At 47.4% G+C, this 8,595-nt stretch overlaps 1 long non-coding RNA gene across 1 annotated transcript; it reads right to left on the reverse strand.

Moving 5' to 3' along the window:
• Window positions 1-2,935: 2,935 nt before the first annotated feature.
• Window positions 2,936-8,106, reverse strand: LOC131810219 (uncharacterized). The gene is made up of 2 exons (XR_009345474.1): window positions 7,953-8,106; window positions 2,936-3,499 (listed from the first exon to the last, which is right to left on the reverse strand). It is a non-coding gene; the product is annotated as an uncharacterized LOC131810219 (long non-coding RNA).
• Between the last annotated feature and the right edge of the window lie 489 nt (window positions 8,107-8,595).

Genomic DNA, 8,595 nt, shown 5'->3' on the forward strand with positions numbered 1-8,595 from the left:
CCACTCAAATGGTTATTTTTTCAAATGCTGCCCAACTGGTTTTTTCCACAGAATGGGCTGGTATTTTGGCTGATTGATACATGTGAAATTATTCTATAACTTTTTTTTTTTTTTTTTTTTACAACATCAGGATGTCTTCCTTGATGTCTGCCCCAGGTTCTCTTTGCTTATGTCATTCCATTATACCTACTTATGCTGTCTGGAACTGAAATAAAACATCTAGATTCTACCACTTGGATTTGTACCTTTCAAATATTTATAAACCATAGTCATGACTTCATATAGCCAATCCTATACATATTTAATTTCCCTTTATAAACAAGTCCTAGTCTTCTTAAATCATTTATTTCCTCTTCTGAAATCCTTCCAGAGCCGCTTTTGCCTTAAGATGAAGAGGTGCCCCTGGGTGGATTGTTATCAAACAAACTTTAAAAAGTAGTCGTTCTGGAATCTGAGGCATGTATGAAAAGCCTAGATTCCCTGACCTTATCCCCATTGATTCTCATTCATAATCCTGGGGTATGGATCCCAGCAACCCACACCCACACATGCATGGTCCCCAGGTAACTCATGAGGGTTCCCCGTAGACCACGCCAGGAAGCACAATGTCACATCACAGTGGGTATGGAAAAGTGAACAGTAAGCCATGAGATTCCTGCTTTCCAATTTGCAATCACATGCAGGCCTAGCTTCCTGAATTACATCAAGATTTAACGTTGGTCAGAGTTTGAGTGTTCCCATGCCCTTCAGTCAAATACTCACATAGTCTTGGTTTTTGACTGCAGATGGCCAAAGGTATCCATTAGAGAGATCAGGCCAGTTTAACTTCTAGAAGTTTCTCCCGTTTCCCCACTCTCCAGGTTCTGGGTTGAGGGGTGAGGGTGGTGGGTGGTGGGTTTTAACGGCCACCTCTGCTGTCCTAGACGTCTAGCAATTTTGCATCCTATAGGGTTACTGTTTCCTATCTGTTTTTTTGTTTTGTTTTGTTTTTGTTTTAATTTTTTTACGATTTTATTTATTTCTTTGACAGACAGAGATCACATGTTGGCAGAGAGGCATAGAGAGAGGGGGAAGCAGGCTCTCTGCTGAGCAGAGAGCCTGATGCGGGGCTCGAACCCAGGACCCTGAGATCATGACCTGAGCCGAAGGCAGAGGCTTAACCCACTGAGCCACCAGGCGCCCCTTGTTTTAATTTTTTATTCCTGTCTCTGTTTTTATAAGAATATAACTCCCATTAATATTTCTTTGTGTTTGTATGGCACATCGTGTTCACAAAATACCTTAAGCCCCATGATTTCACTTGATCTTCACAATAGCTTGGTTTCCATTTTCCAGATGAGGCAATGCTCAGAGAGAATAAGTAACTGGTCTAGGGGTTGATTTAAAAAAAGTGAACAGAGGACCCAGGACTTAAAATGACAGATTCTTTCGCCACCTCTACCTTATGATCACACTTCTCCAGGCTGTTGTATTATCAAACCTATACTCTTTGAGTGTTGCTGATTAGTACGTCATATGTTTGCTTCATTTAGGTATCTGTTACTCATCATAGCTGTTTGGGGTGAACAGGACATATCCAAGGAGCATATTTTTAACCCACCACTTACTCACTGCATCGATGTTTATCCATAATTACAGAATAGCTCATAATCCTCTAAGTTTTATTTTGAAAGCTAAAATAAAAGACAGTGGCAGTTTATTATGTTGCAAAGAACACCATCATTAGCCTCAAGGGTTCAGCCCACAAGAAATGCTTTGCTGGATGGACCCCACGGGCAGGAGAGGGAAGAAAGCGGGGCTCCCAGTTCTTGGATGAGGCCTAGGCCATCAGTGTCGTTTTCCCAGGCTACTGGCAGTCAGTGGATCATAATTAATCCAAAGTATGTATTGGAGGGCACCAGACTGGCTCGATCAGTAGAGCAGGCAATGCTTGCATAGAGCTCACACACACACAAAAGTTTTTATTGGGGGCGCCTGTTTGGCTCAGAGAGTTAAGTATCTGTCTTCAGCTCAGGTCATGATCCCAGGGTCCTGGGATCAAGCCCCATGCCAGGCCAGCTTAGTGGGGAGTCTGCTTCTCTCTCTCCCTGCCTCTCCTCCTGCTTCTCCCCCTGCTTGTGCTCTCTCCCTTTCTCTCAAATGAATAAATAAAGTCTTTTAAAATAAGTAAATAAAATATTTATTGGACACTATGTATCCAAAGTCCATATATTAGATAATACTAAAACAACAGAATAGCAATATAAGAGAATCTAGGTGCCAAGTAGCTTGTGAGCCTTTGAACTTGCTGTTTCTTTACCATCATTCATTCATTCACAGAATAAATATTTTACGGAACACTTACTGTGAACCACACATGTGACTGGCTGCTGGGGCTACCACAGTGGACAGCACAGACCCACCCCAGCCCACAAAGCTAATGGTGTTATAAGGGGTACACACAATTCAGGGAGCGTGAATGCAGGAAGGGTGAAGGGCAGGGTGTCATGCCTGCACCCACAAGGGGCTTCCGGACAGCCAGGACAGCTGTATGTTCTTGCCAGGAAGCTGCATTTGCATCAGGGGCCCATGGCTCTTACATGGAGTGTAGATTGATTTGGGGTGGCCTGCAGGGAGTATGGGGAAGACGTGGCCCTCACTCCCTCTGGCACACTGAGAGTAGTAGGGCATCCCTGTTTTACAATTCTACTTCATTGTGCCTGAAACCTTTTCCTCCCCGCCCCCATGAGCTAAATTCCAGTGTCCGCAAGTCTCCAGACCTTGCAGTTAACAGAGTCAGGTGAGACAGTCCAGCACTGGGCATGGAGGCATCCTGTGCACATCCTCATCATCCCTCACAGGTGTCCCCCGGCAGGTTGTGTATAACCACGGCTTCCTTACGGTGCACCTCTCACCCAAGCTCACATACTCCTGCGGGGTGCACTCAGCCCTCGTCTGCTGTTTTTAATCTTTAATAAAGAAACTGTCTGAAAATCACTTGGAATCACTAATGGGATTACCCCACCCCAGTAAAGACTGAATTATTTAGGATCTCCTATGGGTGGAGTCTATCAGAAACATGGATTGAGTCAGAAAGTTTCCATTAAATAGCTGCTCGGCTGCAGCAGTAAAACCCAACAGGGTCAGGATTCGAGGGTTGGGAGGGGGCCAAGTCAGACAAGTGCTAGATCAGAGTCTGTCTGTTTGGGGTGTGTGTTTTTTTTTTTTTTAATTTCTGATAGTTTGTTCTTCATATGGTTTTCATTAATTTTGATTTTTTAAAAATGTTGCATTAATGCAGCAATTGCTATTCTTGGTATTGACCCAAAGGAGGTGAACATGTAGGTCACATGACAACCTGCACACGGATGTTTATAGCAGCTTCACTGATAATTGGCAAAACCTAGAAGCAACCAAGCTGTCCTTTAGTGGGAGAGTGGATAAATAAACGGTGGTTCATCCAGACAGTGGAATGCCAGTCGGCGCCAAAAAGGAATGTGCCATCAAGTCCTGAAGAGACCTAGAGGAAAGATTAAGGCACATTAATGAGTGAAAGAAGCTGATCTAAAAAGGCTGCATACTGTAGGATTCCAGCTACCTGGCATCCTGGCAAAGCAAAGCTTTGGAGACAGTAAAAAGATCAGTGGTTGCCAGGAACTGGGGGGCAGGAGGGAGGAATAAGGGGAACACAGAAGATTTTTAGGGCAACAAAGAAGCTACACTGTGTGATCCTATATTATACGCTCGTCAAGACCCACAGATTTTGCAACCCCAAGAGTGAATCCCAATGGAAACTCTAGACCCAGGGTGATATTGATCCATCAGAGTAGGTAGAATTGTAACAAATGTCCCCCCTGGTGAGGATGTTGACATTGGGGAAGTCAGCATGTGTGGGGCTGGGGATATATGGGAAATCTCTGTACCTTCTGTTCATTTTTTCTGGGAACCTAAAACTGCTCTAAAAAAAATAAAGTCTATTTAAAAATATCGCTACAATAAAAAGGTTGCATCAGGATAGCACTGATTTTGTATTACTGAGGCTTTTTTCTTTTTCTTTTTTTTCTTTTGGCACCTTGCCTTACATTTTGTGCCTGCCCTCCTTGCCAGAGACCTCACAGGGTCTGTCTTCCAGGACACGTGTTGCAGGGGCTACTCAGACCCCCATGCAGGAGCCTGATGTCAGGGAGCACTTAGAATGTGCTGCTAATCCTTAAGGCTCCTCCTGCTTCGCTGGCTCTCCTGCCTTCGCACTTGGCCTCCCCTCCCCGCCGGCAGGGTGAGCATTCCGCAACATGCTCTTCCTGTCGCTTCTCTCCAAACTCGTTCTCTCCCCTTCACACCGTCTCACCTCTACGTGCACACCCAAGCTGTGTTCCCTGTACTCTGCTCTACCTCTCCCCTCTGTTGCACTCACGACTGACTTATTTTTAACAGAAGACGTTTTTAAATGCTGGCCTGCTATGAATCCATCATTTGGGCAGGAAAGGACAGGCTCATTTGTGAAATGGAGACAGCTCCCCCACGGAGAAAGACTCCAAATCCTCTACAGATCTCTCTTCTGTTTCCTTCCCTCCGGAGTGTCCCCTGGACCCCACAAATGGTTGCAGAACAAGAATATGGGCTGACTGTGGAGGGGCCATATTGTCCCTCCCATCTCTCTTGGCTTCCTACCTACCAGGTGCTGGGCACAAGCACCAGTCCACAACTTCACATGATCTCCACACATCCCTGCGCCGCTCTCATACAGAGAACCAGAGGCACTGGCCCACAAAGGTAGCTCAATCAATCCCACAACCGATCAAGGGCAGACCAGACATTTAAACCCAAGGGTTTTGACCCTCAGTCCTGTGTTCATTCCATACTCCATGAACTCTCCCCTCTACCACCTCTGAATCCCCACATCCTTCCCAAGGAGATCACATGATGGTTGGAGCAATTAACACAGGCCAAGACTGATGTCCTAAATAGCAAACTTTTAGGTTTAAAAAGGTCAAGATATGGGGCACCTGGGTGGCTCAGTCAGTTAAGCATCTGCCTTCAGCTCAGGTCATGATCCCAGGGTCCTGGGATGGAATCCCTGCTCAGCGGGGAGCCTGCTTCTCCCTCTCCCTCTATCCCTACCCCCTGCTCATGCCCTCTCTATCTCACAAATAAATAAATAAAATCTTTTTTAAAAAAAAGATCAAGATACTCTGCAGTTCCCTGTAGGCACATGCAACCACGAGAGAAAACTCTCCCACTTTTTCCCTCGTGCATGAATTTATTCAGCAAATTGTTTTCCAGCCCCTCTGCAGAGCCTTTTATAAATTCCCACTTGCAGCGCTGCGGAAGGAAGAAATAAACATACCAATGAGGTCTCTGTGACAGACTGCTGTGCGCTTTCAAAACGCAGACACAACACCAGTGAGTATGTGTGCGTGTTGTGTTTCTCAGCTGAGCATCCTCAGGAGCTAGGGACATTGGTTTTCCACCCCAGCATGCAGACTTGGTGGGAGGGCAAATGCCCTCAGAGAGTCCATTGTTTTCCTTGCCTTTGCCGATAGCATGAGATCAGCTCGTAATGATGGCAGACCTCCAAGACCCAGCAAAAGAGCAACTGGGAGTACAGTACTGGGAAGTGGGAAATTGTAGAAGACATTTGCAATCTACCCAACAGAAGTTGTGCCTTTTCTGGGAAGTTGAAGTGCTGAATGCCTGAGTGCCTAATGGGTTTGCAGGCCCGAGTAAGTGCGGGTGGGGGGGGGGGGTGCTTAGTACCAGGAGCAAAGAAATCATTGTGACCACAAGCCACCTCAATCCATATCTGAGATCCCCAGTGAGAATGACTGGAAAGACTCCATGATAGGGGAACCCTAAAGTAATTCAGATCAGGGAGGCAGGGAATGCCCGTCCTTGGTGTGCTCTGGGGCTCAGTGGTTACAATGTAAGCTTTTGTCAAATACTGATACAGGGGCTTGACAGAAGTCATTTCAGATCACCCACACCCCAACATGAATGGGGGCAGGTCTAATTATAACCCTACTTTAAAGATGGAGAAAGTGAGACCCAGATAAGTCAAGATCAAGCATCTATTGATGGGGGCATGGGGGAGGTTAATAATCCAAATAGATCTGTCTGACTCGGTAGCACACCCTCTTTACTATCCCGTTCTGTTGACATCAAGCTCTTGGGCACCGATGACAGCAGGCATCCCAAGCAAGATGTCACCTTTCATTAATTCATTCAACACCCAACAACACCCAGCGAGCCTCTACACTGTGCCAGGCCTTTCTCTTGGCACCAAGTCTTCCCTGATGAGAGAGACAGGAAATGTGTCTTCATGGAGCTTGGTGTGAGCGCCAGGGTCGCCACTTAAGGCTGGGTTGTTTGGGTCCTGTGCAAAGTCTCTTGGCCAAGTAAAAATAAAATTTAGCTCACATTCTGAGAGACCCATCCTCCGGATGAAGCAATTTTTAAAAAATGTCCCAAAGCATTATATGGAATGTGTAGAAGGGCCCACCTCCCTTGGGACCCCAATGTCAAGGGCAATGTCACAAGGGCCAATGTCACCCTGGGAGACCCCCATGACCACCTGCAGTGCCAGGAAATGTGAATCTGTCCCAGGGCAGACTCTGCATGGTCAGGAGGTCAACGAGAGTATTTGGTCAAGAAATCAAAATCAAGGGCGCCTGGGTGGCTCAGTGGGTTAAGCCGCTGCCTTTGACTCGGGTCATGATCTCGGGGTCCTGGGATCGAGTCCTGCATCGGGCTCTCTGCTCAGCAGGGAGCCTGCTTCCCTCTCTCTCTCTCTGCCTGCCTCTCTGCCTACTTGTGATCTCTCTGTCAAATAAATAAATAAAATTAAATTAAAAAAAAAAAAGAAATCAAAATCAAGAAAGAGTAGCTTGGTCCATCTGATCCCAACTGATGAGGTCCATACCCACTTTCAGGAAATCTTGGCCCATCAACCATGATTCAAAACTAATCCCCCCGCCCCCGCAAGAAAAGTACCTCAATGAGTCCTATTTCCTAGAATTCCCCAAAATAGTACCCCCATCTCAGCAGAAGTCTGAGCCCTGGCTTGGCCCTGGACCTGCAGGCCTTCTCTCCAAAATGTCCTACCCCAGGGAAGCTGAATGGAAGGCTCCCAGAGATACCTTTTGCACAGAAGCAGCAAGAAGAAAACTCAAGGCAACATTAAACCCAAAGACCAGAGTCCCTGGGAGCAGAAACAGAGACTAAAGGGAAAGTTCTTTGGGAAGAGGAATGTGTGTGCTAAATTTTAGATTATAATTATATAATGGCTTATATTTATGAAGGCTTCGTGTATGGCACATTGCATAATTCATACAGAAACCCTAATATGATCGCTTTTTGATAGATGAGGAAATGGATAACCAGAGAAAGCAAATCATCTGGCCAACATCACATAGTTGGGAAGTGGCCAAGGTAGGGAGTAGCAAGTGAGGGTCCCCGTGACTCAAGCAACCCGTGATTAACTTGCATTCTGGCTTTGCCAGGGAAGTCCTCAGCCCTAAGATAAAGATAAAGGAAGTGTGATAAAGGGAATGTGGCTAAGAAGCAGTGAGGCAAATGGAGAGCAGGGAAAGCAGAGAAGCAACAGCAGCAGAGGGCGGGCCCTAGTAACTTCTGGGTGATAAGGAGGGACAGTTCCTACAACCGGCTGTAAACGGGGTTGATCAGTGTCAGCATCTAGAGTAGAAAATGTTCCAGGCAGAAAGGACCTTGGGTGTTCTCCCCTAGCCCCTCCTGCACAGCTGAGGAAGCAGAAGCCCTGAGACATCCAGTGGCTTCCCACGGGGCCCCGGGATGTTCTAGAAGCAGAGTCCCGGCCCAGCCCTGGGTCTCCTGGCTCTCAGGTCTAGTAATTTCCACCACCCCTGTCTCACTAAGATTAGTATCACTCAGAAGCAGCTGTGGTCACCGCCCCCCCCCCCATCCAGTTATGTAGCACATGCCACCCGGGCACCCACCTCTGTGCAGCTTAACAAAAACACGGCCCCGGTCATGTGAGCCGCAGAGGAATGGAAAATTCCAGGTCAGTGAGCAACAGCCCCTCCAGGTACGCTTCTTCATCAGCCCTGCCTGCGGAGGCTCCCAGGCCCTTCTGTCCCACCACCGGTTAATGTTTCACTCCCTTTGAGACTTTCGGGAACAGTGAACGGGGAGCTGGCCTTGAGGGGCCAAAGGTAGGCAGCCAGCGGCGCCTGATGCAAATCAGCGAGAATGTACTCTGGATGAGAACCGGCCAGCCTCCCGCACCACAGCTGGGAAGCTATTCCGAGGAAAGCATGCTATTTGTGTCTGCCTGGCATTTGAATTAGCCTCACCTAACCGTGCTGCCTTCCCCGCTGATGTGAGTCACGCTCCTCGTTCCCAAGCAGGGGGGTGGTGGGGGTCAAAGGGGAGTTACTTCTCCTCACTAGCCGAGGGAAATGCAGGGCCAGGACTGGCATTTCCAAGGACATGTCTCCACCACCCCCTGCCCCGCAACGGGATGGGCTTCTGATCGGGAGAGCTCATTCTTAGTAACATCAGCCCGATTCTTCTCCATATGGGAGTGGTGCCTCCTGGGACCCTTCATAATTTCCCCTCAGTCCAGGCTCCTGGGCCAAT

The sequence above is a fragment of the Mustela lutreola genome, chromosome 10 (assembly GCF_030435805.1).
Source record: "Mustela lutreola isolate mMusLut2 chromosome 10, mMusLut2.pri, whole genome shotgun sequence".
Taxonomy (NCBI): Eukaryota; Metazoa; Chordata; class Mammalia; order Carnivora; family Mustelidae; genus Mustela; species Mustela lutreola.